Genomic DNA, 14,260 nt, shown 5'->3' on the forward strand with positions numbered 1-14,260 from the left:
ATGGAATGCCTAGGATTGGACCCTGGTCAACCACGCACAAGGTAAGTGCCCTGACCAATGTACTATTGTCCCAGTTCCAAAAGGCTGCAATCTTAATAGTGAAACAGTAAGATTAAGGGCTGGAGAGTGTGGCCAAAGGAGTATGGCCCAAAGGAGACCCACAAATAAACATGGTGTAGGGCTGATTCCTTAGTACAAGAGCTGGAAGTAAGCCCTGAGTAACACCCAGAGTGGCCCCAAAACAAACACTAAGATTATATTTTCCAAAATATACTTTCATTCCACTCTACATTTCATATAATTAGTTTGACATCACAGAAAACTTCTTGCAGTTTAACATCTCACTGCACATTTTCAGAATTTCCTTCTAACTATAATAAAATTTCCCAAGATTAATTTTACAATGCTCGAGCGGGCCCAGTAACGTCTCCATTGGAGACTTTGTTGTTACTGTGTCTGGCGTATCGAATACTCTCGGTAGCTTGCCGGGCTCTCCGAGAGGGGCGGAGGAATCGAACTCAGGTCGGCCATGTTGGCCGCTTGTAAGGCGAACGCCCTACCCGCTGTGCCAATGGGCTGGAGCGATAGCACAGCGGTAGGGCGTTTGCCTTGCACGCAGCCAACATGGCTGACCCGAGTTCGATTTCTCCGTCCCTCTCGGAGAGCCCGGCAAGCTACCGAGAGTATTCGATATGCCAGACACAGTAACAACAAAGTCTCCAATGGAGACGTTACTGGGCCCGCTCGAGCAAATCGACGATCAACAGGAGGGGCCTTTTAATTTTACAATGGAAGTCTAATTTTGAGGCGCTAAACAACATTTAAGAAATGGGACCTGGAGAGAGAATAGAAGGTGCTTGCCTTGCACCCAGTCAACAGGGGTTCATTTCTGGTACCACATAAGGTCTCCACCAAAATTAATTCCTGAGCACATGGTGTGGTCAAAAAATAAAATAAAATAGAAAATGCGCTGTTCCTAATAGGTAGTACTCAGGGTACTATGTGGTTGCCAGGAACCAAACCTGGACTTCTGTGCTCCAACAGTACAGCAAGTACTGAGAGTTTACCTTGCATGGGGCCAACATGTGTTCAATCCCCGGTGTCCCATGATTGGCCCCCTGAGCCCTGGAGCAATTCCTGAGTGCAGGGCTAGGAGAACCTCTGAGCATGCTGGGTATGGCCCAAAGGAGACCCACAAATAAACAAAAGTATGCACTCCAGTCTGTTAAATTATCCCCCATATCTACATTTTTGGGAGGGAAACTGTGGTCACAAACAGGAATCACTCCAAGTGGTGCTGGGGGACCATATGTGATGCACCACAGGAATCAAAACAGGGTTATCTATATAAGGCCTTAGCCCTATACTTTATCTGGTCCCCAGAAATGCATTTTTTAAATGTACGCTCCCATTTCTCAACTCAAGGAATTTAGATTAAGTAGACATGTCTAATTACTGGTATTTCAAACAATACTTTTCAATGAACAATCTGTTTTATTGTTTTGAAATAGAAAAGACAGCTCAAGCGCTAAACAATGCTCTGAGTGGGGGAGGTCAGTGTTCAAGAACAGGGTTCAATCCTGGCACTAGAGCACCAAGAGAACCAAGAACACCAAGCTAGTTGCCACCAAGTACCATCACCCAAAGGTATGACTCCAAGGCAAAAGAAGAGTTTTATTGTTTTGCTACATTCTTACAAATATAAATATAAAGCATATGAGTATTGTCAAAGGCTCTGAGTCTACTTTAAATTGGAATGTGTTTTTAAAAATTATGAGAAGGGCCAGAGCGCTAGTACAGCAGGTAGGGCATTTGCCTTGCACGCGGCCAACCTGGGTTTGATTCCAGCATCTCATATGGTCCCCTGAGAAATGCCAGGAGTGATTCCTGATTGCAAAGCCAAGAGCAACCCCTGTATATTGCCGGATGTGACCAAAAAGAAAAAAGAAAAAAAAAAGTTTTATCCTAAAGTACCTAATCATTTAGGGCTGGAGCGATAGCACAGCGGTAGGGCGTTTGCCTTGCACGCAGCCAACATGGCCGACCTGAGTTCGATTCCTCCGCCCCTCTCGGAGAGCCCGGCAAGCTACCAAGAGTATCTCGCCCGCACGGCAGAGCCTGGCAAGCTCCCCGTGACGTATTTGATATGCCAGACACAGTAACAACAAAGTCTCCAATGGGCCCGCTCGAGCAAATCGACGATCAACGGGAGGGCCTTTACTTTACCTAATCATTTATCTGAGCATTCAATTAAAATTATTGCTTTCCCAACTTTCTGATGGCAAATGTTTATTACCTTGCAGAATAAAATAAAAATCCAATTTCTGGCCTGAAGGACTAGTTGAAATAGTGCAATCCTACGGGCCAGGAGGATTACTCCATAGTTTGGAAGCCTGCCTTATGTGCTGGGGGAAACAGCGGTTGTGATGGAGAAGGGACCACTAAGTCAATGATGGTTGGAGGGAACAACTGGGATAGGAAATTTGTGCTGAAAGCAGACTAAGAGTCATATGATGGCCTCTCAGCATCTGTACTGGAAACCATGGTATCTGTATTGAAAACCATGATGCCCAAAGTAGAGAGAAAGAAGGTGCCTACCACAGAGGCAGGGGGTGGGATGGGGTGGGGGTGGCAGGAGGGATACTAGGGACACTGATGGTAGAAAATGCGCACTTGGTGGAGGAATGGGTGTCCGATCACTGTATGACTGAAACTCAAGCATGAAAGATTTGTAACTGTATCTCATGGTGATTCAATAAAAATAAAAAGATTTGTTAATTAAAAAATGAGAGCAAAAGAGTTTTCCACAAAGCTTTTGCTATAGAAAAGAACTCGTATGAACCAAATGTTGAAGTTCTCATTCTTCAAATATTTGAATTTTGGGGGCTGTGAAACTACTCTGATTTAATGGTCCAAGTATAAACCAGAAAATGTTAATAAACAAAACCTAATGGTTAAAAAAGAAAGAAAGAAATAGGGCAGTCTTTGAGTGCATGCCTCACAAAGCTACATCAAAAATTCAACTCCCAGGTCTCCCACAAGCACCCAGAGCCATAGTAGGAGTCCTACTGTCTGCAGTCCCCAGGGGTACTATTTCTGAACACAGTGAAGTGTAAGAGAGATGTTATCCCTACTGAGCACTATCAGGAAAAAGATCTGGGGGACCAGAGCGATAGTACAACGGGTAGGGCATTTGCCTTGCACACAGGGGACCCAGGTCCAATCCCCGGCATCCCATATTATCCCCTCAGCACCACCAGGAGTGATTTCTGAGTGCTGAGCCAGGAGTAACCTCTGAGCATCACAGGGTGTGACCCAGAAAGTGGGGAAAAAAAAATCTGAGTGCTGTGATTAGAAAGTGCAACTTCTGGGCCAGAAAGACAGTATAGCAAAAAGCAGGTTATTTGCTTTACTGACCTGAGTTTGACCCACAAATCACATAAGGTCCTGAGTCCTACCAGGACTTATTCCTGTGTGCAGAGCCAGAAGTAAGCTCTTTGCATCACTGGGTGTGATTCCCCCCAAAAAAAATCGAAAATAAGTACCAACTTCTGGTAAACACATGTGTAAACACAAGAGCGACCCCACCCCAACACCACAACCATAACCATGGAACTTAACTAAGAATGTGACTTCCAGAAAGCTCACTTGCAAACACTGCATCTAAAGGAGTGCCAACTTCTCCAAGCATGAATGCACTACAATCCCCTCAATGAACCCTGACATGCACAGACTGCTTGAGCATCCCTGGATCATAGAGTGAGGGAGGGAATTAAGAAAGATTTTTATAAGGGCTGGAGAGGCAATACAGAAAGTAAGTCATTTGCTTTACACAGAGCAACTTGGGTTTGATCCTCTGCATCCAGTATGATCGATCCAGGACTGATTCCTGAATGGCGGAGCTAGGCGTTATTACTGAGCATCATCAGGTGTGACCCAAAAAAAACAAGCAAGAGATTCATATAAATCTAAACACTATTGTAATCACGGGATAAAGCGATAGCACAGTGGTAGGGCGTTGCATGCCTTGCATGCAGCCAACATGGCTGACCCGAGTTTGATTCCTCCGCCCCTCTCGGAGAGCCCGGCAAGCTACTGAGAGTATCTCGCTCGCATGGCAAAGCCTGGCAAGCTACCCGTGACGTATTCGATATGCCAAACACAGTAACAACAAGTCTCACGATGGAGAGGTTACTGGCCAGCTCGAGCAAATCGATGAACAACGGGAGGACCGTGACCATGACGTGATTGTAATCACACATTACCTAGTCTATAAAGGACTCAATTTCAAAAAATTTAATCTGGTTAGTTTTCATTAACTAGGTCAAAAATCTAACCAAAATAGCGTCAGAGCAATAGTATAGCAGATAGAGCGTTTGCCGTTCACATGGCCAAACCCAGTTCAACCCCCAGCATCCCAATGGCCCCCTGAGCACTGCCAGGAGTAATTCCTGAGTGCAGAGCTATGAGTAACTAATCCCTGAGCATCGCTGGGTGTGACCCAAAAAAGGAAAAATAGCTAACCAAAATAAACTTGGGAAAACCAACATGAAGTCAAGGATTCTACAGACAGCATTGTTTGATCAACCAAGTACTTCCACCAGTGACCCCTATACATTGAACCAGGTGTAGCCCCTAAGCAACCCGAGGTGTGGCCCAAAAAAACAAGGGGAGAAGGGATTAACGTTCCAGGATAATTTGAAAGTATTCCTTAAAATAGGTTTTAAAAAATCTTTTTTTCCTTATTAACAGCAGTTCCAAGTCAGGAAGATATCACAAGATTGCTGATAAGATCTACGTTAGATATAGGGACTCTCAACTGCCAGTAAAAATTTATATGCTAAAAAGAAATTAAGTCAGTAATTCTTCACAGTGAACCAAGAGCAGTTCAGTTCTGTTTCACCACAATGCCACAAAACCACACCCTAAACTTCTGAAAATACCATTTTAGAGAAGGGAAATGAGTCTTGTCACCTCTGTCATTTTTCAAAGCTTACACTTCACACACCTCTTGAAGAGAGAACAACTCTCCAAGTTTTATTGTGTTGCTACCATTTTAGTCAAAGCAAAAATAGGGGCTGGAGCGATAGTACAGCAGGAAGGGTGTTTGCCTTGCACAAGGCAACCCAGATTCAATCCCATGAATAGCGGCCAGGAGTGATTTCTGAGTGCAGAGCCAGGAGTAACCTGAAAGCATCTTCGGGTGTGACCCAAAAAAGCAAGAGAGAGAGAGAGAGAGAGAGAGAGACTTAAATTTTTTGTAAGATCAGCTCACTTTCCCCTCAGACAAAGTAACAATTTTCAGAGACCTAAAACACAATTAAAGTGTTACTATATATCTTAATAGATAAAACTATGCTGCCAATCACCTAAGGGGGAAGCTGTCAAGAGGGGTCACTGACAAATGATACATTAAACCTAAATACCTACACAAGTCATTTTTATTAAGCCTTCTTCATCTGACCTAATTTATCAGTCCACTCACTTTTTTCACTCCTATTCCTAAACATGCCATAAGGGGATGTCAGAATGTTTTCTACTTTCATGGGGGGGGGGGGGGGCGGAGCTTAATTCCAAGGGTAGGAGTGATGGTAGAGAGTAGGGTGCTCGTCTTGCAGGCAGTCGATGGGGGTTCGACCTGCATCCCATAAGGTCCCCCCAAGCACCTCCAGGAACAGGAGTGCAGAGCCAGAAATAATCCCTGAGCATCGCTATTGCTGGTACGCCTCCCGATCCCCCAACACACACACACACACACACACACACATTGCTGAACTCCATGGTCCTGAGAGATAGTAGCACAGCAGATGCGAGGCTTGCCCTGCACACCGCAAACCCGGGTTCGATTCCCCGCACCCGACACGGTCCCCAGAGCCCGTCAGGAGTGATTCCTGAGCACGGAGCCAGGGTACAAGCCCCAGGTGTAGCCCATAAACAAACTAAAACACACACACACACACACACACACACACACACACACCTTCAATTCCATTCAAACTCGGTTACAAACTATGATCGCAAAATCCCCCCCCAAGGCGATCGAGTTGCAGAAAAAAAAAATAAATAAAACGGAAGATGAAGTCGTTGCTTGGCTTTCAGGCAGGAGACCCAAAACTTTCCTTAAAAATTCTTTTAATCCGGGTTGGGGGCGGGAGGGGGGGGGCGACGACACAGGAGCGTCTCGGATGGGACTTTTCAAGGGAAAAGTTGCCTTCTCCCGCGTTTCTTTTTGCGACAGCGTTCTCTTCTGTCACGTCCTCCTCGGCGAGGGGGTTTGGGTGGGGGAGCCGGAGTGAGCGAGCAAGAGGGTGTGTATGGGGGGGGGGGGGGAAAGCACTGGGAGGGGCTTGAGGGCTCCAGACCCGCGGGAGCCAAGTTGGGGGTGGGGTGGGGGTGGCGGTTATTCCACTCCGCGGGGAAAGGGGGGTCGGTCCTGAAGAACCAGCCACTGGAGGGGCTCGGCCTCAAGTGACCCCTTTCCGGGGCCGACGGTGGGCTCGGCTCACTCCGGGGGAGGAGGTGGAGGAGATGGGGGGGGGGGTACTTGGCTGGGGGTGGGGTGGGGTGGGGGGCGCCCGAGGGGGCTGCAGAGGCGCGGACGCGAGAGGCGCGACGGGAGGTGGGGGGGGGGAGAGAGAGAGAACCGGGAGTGAGGGGGAGGGGCGGGGAGGGGGGAACGACCAAACCTGTGACGAGCAACAAGGAAGTGCTCGGTCGGTCGCTCGCTCGCGCGCGCCCGCCCGCCCGCCCCTCCCACCGACGGCCCCGAAACACCCCGAGTTTTGACAACGTGCCGGCGGGGCAGCGGGAGGAGGCCGCCGAGCCCGCGCCGGGATCCACGCACGCAGCCGCCGCCCAGGACCCGGGACCACCTCCACGCACCCCCCCAGCACACACACACCGTGATCCCCACCGCCCCCCCCCGCCCGGGCCCCCGAGAGCCCGTGGAGAAACGGGCCGTTGAGGCGCTCGAGCGGGCGCCCGAGGCCCAGCCGCCCTCACGAGCGCCCCTCCAAGGCCCCGGCCCGGGGGTGGGGGGGGTGGCCACTCCGGCTCCTCCTCTCCAACCCCGGCCTCATCTCGCGCGCGCGCGCGGCCAGCCGCCGCCGCCGCCGCCGCCGCCGACGGAGGAGGAGGAGGAGGAGGAAGAGGAGGAGGAGATGGCCGCTCGGCCGCCGCGCTCCGGGCCCGCTCCCGACGCGTCCCTCAACACTCGGCCGCGCTCGGGGAAACGCTCCCCCGTGGCCCCGGGACCACCGCCGTTCCCTTTTCCTCACAGACACCCGTCGTCCCGGACCCGACCCTCGGCCGGGCCCCCCGGCCCCCGAGCTCCCAGCCCACCTCACCTTAAGGCGGCTCCGGCGGCGCTGGACACAGGAAAACTCCTGGGCCCCCCGACTCCGGCTCTCCTCGACCCCCCTCTTCGGTTAACTCCGCTTGTTTCTCTACAAAATGGCGCCCGAGGTCGCGCGCTCACGTCGCGGCCTTTCCCCTCCCCGTTCCCATTTCATCATTCGCTGCCCGCCGGAGGAGGGCCGGCCCCCAGCTCGGGCCAATCGGCCGCCGGCCAGCCGAGGCTCCCGCCCAATCAGCGGCAGGGGCCCACCGAGTTTGAGCCAATCACAGGCCAGCTCTCGCAGACGGCAAGGAAGAAACCCGGGTCCTGCTAGCAACGACCAATCGGGACGCCGACTGCGCGGATTTTGGCCAATTGCCGCTCACCCGTCCCTCGGGGACTCGAGTCGGAGCCTCGCGCCTGCGCTCGAGGTGGGGTCCAATGGGGAGAGGCGAGGAACTTCGCTCTGGGGGGCTTCGCGGACTTCCCACCTGCCCTCGAGCTCTTCGACCAATAAGGACCTGGCACTGCCTCCGAGAAACAATAAAGGGAGGGGGGCCCATAATCCCCCGCCACCGTGCGCGGGAACTCCTTGGATTTAGGCTGCATTACTGGTTTCCCCCCCCAGTCTCCTGCCTCTTTAAAAATGCCAAGTCCGATTGACTTGCGGGGCTTCCCAGTTCAAAAAAAAAAAAATTTTTTTTTTCCCCACCCCGCGTGTCTCTTTGGCGGGGAACGCCAGCTACCCGAAAGCAAGCCAGGCAGTAACTAGAGCGGGGGCCCCTTTGCCCCGTGGGATATGTAGTTTTCCGCTCTTGTCGCCAAGGAATGTGTCACTGCCTGCGTCCCCGTCGGAGCTGAGCATGCTGGAGGATGTAGTCTGTGCAGTGGGGCCACTTGTTCCGGGCTTGCCTCACTTTCATCCAGAAAGTTAGATCTTTTTTCTTTTCTTTTTTTTTTTTTTGCTAAACTTTTTTTTTTAATAGTAAAAAATAATACATAACCCATTTTGACCCTCCTTTTTTTGTTGAGGTAATGTCGCTGGAATTAAACCCAGGTCCTCCACATACAAAGCGTGTCCTCGACCACTGGGCTCACAACTTCAGCTCAAAACTGACCGTTTTTTTCTTGCACACGTGGCCGACCCAGGTTTAATTCCCGGCACCCCCTATGATCCCCGATCACCAGGAGTGATCTCTGAGCACAGAGTCAGGAGTAAGCCTTAAACACAGCCAGATGTGACCCGAAAGGCCCCTCCTCACCCAAAAAATAAAGACCGTTGAACATCATTCCTGGACAAACGATTTTACTTACTGAGCTACCTTATAGTGAGGCCTATTTATAAACAGGATAGTTTAAGCAACCGTCAATGACTCACCTTGCCCCTCTTCTTCCAGTCCTTCATCTCGCAATTAATTGTGCATCCCAGACTCTGGAGGAACTTTACAAACTTATCGTTTTCCAGAATAGTCAGAGAGAGAAATATAAGTGCTCGGAAACAAGTCTTATTTGATGGGTCAGACAAAAATCCCTAGAATTCTAAAGGGGACTTTGAGACTTCGAAACCTGTGCGAAGTGTGATAAAATTATTGGGAGTGCTTGGAAGAAACTCCCTGTGACCTCATGTTCCGGTTTTCCAGTCCCATTTACCACACGAGTCAGTAATTTCAACTGACAGTCATTTTGACTACGTAATTTTGACTAATATTCTCCAGAGTGACTCATGGACAACCTATGTGGAAGTTCCCATCTCCCCCCAGCTCGGCATCTCCTGGCTCTGTGCCTAGCACCAAACCTGCAATGCCCTGCACACCCAATGGTTCTAACTTTAGTTGCTCTGCTCAACCGGAGGATATCTAAGGGATCCCAATACAGCGCACTGAGAAGTTCAGAAACCCAAGTCCTAAAGCGGAGGACTGTGTCCTTGGCTTCCTGTGTAACCTGGGAAAGTAGCTTCACTTTCCCTCGCTGCTGCTGTTTTTTCCTCTTTGCAATTTCCAGAACAAGTATTAAGTGGCTTCCCAAATGGTGGCTCTGGGTTCTCAGGAAGCCAAAAACTTCCTGTGGGATCCTGGGATTCTTTCAGTTTTGGGTTTTTGGGATGGGGGAGGGGGGAAATGCATTGGGCCACAACTGGTGATGCTCAGCTGCTCAGGGGTTACTCCTGGCTCTGCACTCAGGAATCACCTCTGGCAGACTCGGGGGACCATATAGGATGCTGAAAATTACACCTGCGTCACTCATGTATAAGGCAAATAACCTACCCTCCTCCTGTACTATGGCTACAGCCCCTGTTTTATGTTTTAATTTGGTGGACACACAAAATAGTATTCAGCGGCAACTTCTGGTCCTGTGATTGGGGTTTACTCCTGCAGTGTTCGGGGTACCATATGAATTAGGGTTGTTGGAGAGGGCTTACTCAAGCATTATTAACCCCCAATGTCCCAATGTTGGCTTACATTTCCCAACAGAGGAAACCTATCCCAAAACTTAAACCCAGGTCTCCTACAAGCAAGGCATGCATTTAGCCTATTGAGCTATTTCTCCAGCCCTTTTTTAATCAAGTGATCTCAAAATGGAGACATTACTGGGCCCACTCGAGCAAAAATCAATGAACAATGGGAGGACCGTGTTTGGACAGTGGACAGATATATATATATATATATATATATATATAATATATTTTGCTTTTTGGGTCACACCTGGCGATGCTCAGGGGTCACTCCTGGCTCATCTCATGCACTCAGGAATTGCTCCTGGCGGTGTTCAGGGGACCATGTGGGGTGCTGGGAATCGAACCTGTGTTGGTCATGTTGGCTGCGTGCAAGGCAAACACCCTACCCGCTGTGCTATTGCTCCAGCCCTGGACAGATATATTTTAAAAGTACAAACTTTCATACTTTATCAGGACCTAGTAAGGCAGGGTCTGAACCTGCCCCGTTTCACAGTTCATAAAAATGAGGCATAGAGGTGGAGTCCCTTGCTCAAGGTCACATACCTCATCAATGGCAGAGAAGGGTGAGAAGCCCAGCCCACTGCCTCCAGGGCTCACAGCTCAGCAACCGCCTCTTACACCTTGCCCCCCAGGGTGACCTTTCAGGCTCCAATTTTTTGTATTCGATCATTCATTAGTGATCAGATGTTTTCCAAATATGTATTTTAAAAAAGTGATCCTAGTCCAGAGTGTCAACTGTTAGTGAAACGGACTCTGAAAACAATACCATTTGTTGGGGCGGAGCCAGAGTACAGCAGGTAGGGTGTTTGGGTTGCTTGCGGCCGACCCAGGTTCGATTCCCAGCATCACAAATGGTCCCCTGAGCACCTCCAGGAGTAATTCCTGAGCGCAGAACCAGGAATAATGCCTGTGCATCGCCGGGTGTTTGTTTGGGTGTTCTCCGTGAATTTCTATTTGAATTCTCAGATTCTTTCCTTAGCAAAATGTGTCCCACAATTGTGCAGATGGGCTGGGGAAACAGTTCAATGGGCCGCATCACTTGCTTTGCAGGAGCCCCAACTTCAATCCTTAGCACTGCATGGCCCCCAGCACGACTGGGAGCACCCTCAGCACCGAGTCTACTGGGAGTAGTCTCTAAGTGCCGTCAAGTGTGACACTCCTCCCTGAAAAAAAGGGGAAGAAATGCATTTTCTTTTGGTGTGAGGGTGCTGGGCCACGCCTGAAGGTGCTCAGGATTCAAACGAAGTGTGACCTATAAGAAGGAGGAGGAGGAGGAGGAAGAGGAGAAGAAAGAGGATGAGGACAAGGAGGAGGAGGAGAGAAGGAGAATGAAGAGGAGAAGAAGAAAGAGAAGGAGAAGGAGGAGGAGAAAGAAGAAAAAAGAGGAAGAAAGAAAGAAGGAAGGAAAGAAAGAAAGAAAGAAAGAAAGAAAGAAAGAAAGAAGGAAAGAAAAAAGGAAGGAAGGCAAGAAAGAAAGAAAGAAAAGAAAGAAAGAAAGAAAGAAAGAAAGAAAGAAAGAAAGAAAGGAAGGAAGGAAGGAAGGAAGGAAGGAAGAAAGAAAGAAATTTGCGTTGGGAATGCAGGAGAGGGCATGTTCAAGCATTATCAACCCCCAATGTTGGCTAACCTTACATTTCCCAATAGAGGAAACCTATCCCAAAGGAAGATTTACAAGCAATGCCTGGAGTAATTACTGAATGAAAATCCAGGAGTAATTAGTATCGCCACGTGTGACCCCAAAACCCCCCAAATTTTTAATTTAAGAATAATAAATTTTTACAATAAAATGACTGACAACCTCCACAAGGTTCAGGATCCCGAGAGGAGTAAAGTACTTACCTTACATGCCAAAACTCCACTTTGATTCTCAGACACTGGCCCCCTGAGCACCACGAGGGATCACTCTTGAGCGCAGAACCAGGAACGAACCCTGAGCTCTGTGAAATGTGGCCTCCAAATTGAATAAATTGTTGGACCAGAGCAATAGTACAGCGGGTAGGATATTTGTCTTTCATGCGGCTGACCCAAATTTCCATCATCAGCACCCAGTATGGTCCCCCAAGTCCATCAGAAGTGATCCCTGAGCTCAGAATAAGCCCTGAGCACTACCAATTGTGTCCCCAAACCTAAAAATAAATAAATAAATAAAGTGTAAATTTGATGGGGCTGCTATCGCACAGTAGGTAGGGCGTTTGCCTTGCAAGCAGCCAACATGGCCAACCAGTGTTCGATTCCTCCGACCCTCTCGGAGAGCCTGGCAAGCTACCGAGAGTATCTCATCCACACGGCAAAGCCTGGCAAGCTTCCATGGCATATTAGATATGCCAAACACAGTAACAGTTGTCACAATGGAGACGTTACTGGGCCCACTCGAGCAAATCGATGAACAACGGGAGGAGAGTAACAGTGAAACTTGATGGCTTAGATGCTAGAGAGACAGCTCAAAGGGCTAGTGTGTATGCTTTGCATACAGGAGGCCCAAGTTTTATTCCCAACACTCCATGGAGCTCAACTCTGAGAAATGTGCCAGGAATATTTCCTGAGTACTGCTGGATATGGCCATAAGACCAATTTTTTTTTTTTAATTCTAAGCCTTGAGCTTTAATTAAATAAACTCCAGTGAGAATGGAGAGTCAATCACACCCCTTTCCTTGTTATATCAATTATATATCAATTAACCAAAACAGGAGAGAAACACACACACACACACACACACACACACACACACTGAAGACAGTCATAGCCACTTGGGAGAGGTGAAGTGCCCCTTAACGAGGTGGGGGGTGGGGGTGGGAGCTGGGGTGGAGGCTTTGACCTTGGCCCCGGCCAGCAGCTGTGGGAGCATCCACTGTTGAGCAAAGGTTCCTGTTGGTTTCACCTATAGGTAAGCTTCGGTCCAGCTATTTATCCCCCCCATTGCTGGCTCCCATACGAAGACTTCAAAGTTGTCAGCTGTGCCTTCATTATTCATGTCCACCCCATACCATCGACCTTGGCCTATGCTCCAACCAGCAGCTGCTGCTTACCCTGGGGTAATCCTGCGGGTCCTTGAAGAGCACCATCAATGATTCCACCACCTGCCACCACCAAAAGGTTCTTGATGGCCCTCCTGAAGATCTCTTTGCTCTTAACTGCCAAATTGGTGGCAGTGCAGAAAGCTTGGATGATGATCTGTGGGTGCAAACCTTCCCCCACTATGGTTTCACCTGCTTCAGAAACTCTGCCACCAACAGGGTCACTGAGGTGGTGTCATCACCACGCTCAGTATCCCGAGATTTGGCACTGTCCACTAAAGTCTCTGCTGCAGGAGGGAGGAAGAAAAGGAGTTTCAGAATTGTGGCCCCATCATTAGAAATTGTTGCTTTGCCACTACCACGAGTGCTTCCTGAGTACAGAGCTAGGAGTAAGTCCTGAGTATCTCCAGGTATGACCTCAAAACTAAGGGTTAAACAGAAAAAAAAAAGTTTGTTGCTTTGCATCGGCCCTCCACAATGAGCTTGTTCATGCCACCAGGGCCCAGGGTGGTTCTGTCAGCTTCAGCAGTCACTCAGCTCACAAACTAGCAGAGAAGCCATTTGTTGAACAGAAAAGGACAAGTATGGAGTGTTAACAAGTGGAGAAGCACACGGAGACTTGGGAACTTACAACCCCTTGGAGGGATACGAGGATTTTTTTTGGTGGGGGGTGGTGTGTGAAGAGGACACACCTGGTGATGTTCAGGTTATTCCTGGATCTGCATCAGGAATTACACTGGTGGTGCTTTGGGGACCATAAGGGATACCAGGGATTGAACCCAGGTCCAATGGCAAGTGCCTTACCCATTGTACTATATCTCCAGCTCTAGGATTTAAGGATTCCGTAAGGATGTAAAGGCGTAGAGTTCTCTAGGTAAAGTCTCAGAGTGGGAGTACATTCCAGCAAAGATCTCAGTCTTCCAGACATGATTTGGGCATTTGGGGCATTTGAAGAATTGAAAGAACAGGAGTGCTGACTTTGTTTTGTTTTGTTTTGTTTTGTTTTGTTTTCCTGACAGTGCCACAGATAAACCCAGGTTTTCCTCTACTCAAGGAAGGCATCAACCCCAGACAAGGCAGGTCAAAGTTCACAGAGAGATTGCCAGAGGCTGGCTGGGACACAGAGCAGCCCTTCAGGATGAGAGTGAGTCGAAACAATGGGTAAACTAATATTTGCATTGTTTTTTATTTAGGTCACACTGACTGTGTTGTGAAGAAAGAATTGGTGCCCTGCCAGAGAAGTTGCTGGATGATTAATCAGGAAGCTACTGCTGGAATCCAGGAGAGGGGATGGTTGGAGGAATAAGGGGAAATGGGACCACGAGAGGCAGGGAAGCTGAGTGGGTGGCCTTCAGCCACAGATGGGGTGTGTGACAAATAAAGAAGAGGTGCTTTGGGGCTGGAGAGATAGCATAGTGGGTAGGGTGTTTGCCTTGCACGCGGCTGACCTGGATT

General features: G+C 49.1%; 1 protein-coding gene across 7 annotated transcripts in view; it reads right to left on the reverse strand.

Annotated features, from left to right (window-relative positions):
• Positions 1 to 7,435, reverse strand: part of CNOT1 (CCR4-NOT transcription complex subunit 1) — a 104,985-nt gene extending 97,550 nt beyond the window's left edge. For 3 of the 7 annotated variants that reach the window (XM_056135689.1, XM_056135690.1, XM_056135688.1), the window contains exon 1: positions 7,347 to 7,435. The gene's annotated coding sequence lies outside the window, so the exon portion shown is untranslated. The remainder of the gene's footprint in view (positions 1 to 7,346) is intronic. The other 4 variants (XM_056135692.1, XM_056135693.1, XM_056135691.1 and 1 more) reach the window with 2 other exon arrangements.
• Between the last annotated feature and the right edge of the window lie 6,825 nt (positions 7,436 to 14,260).

The sequence above is a fragment of the Sorex fumeus genome, unplaced genomic scaffold, assembly GCF_029834395.1.
Source record: "Sorex fumeus unplaced genomic scaffold, SorFum_2.1 ptg000122l, whole genome shotgun sequence".
Classification (NCBI taxonomy): Eukaryota; Metazoa; Chordata; class Mammalia; order Eulipotyphla; family Soricidae; genus Sorex; species Sorex fumeus.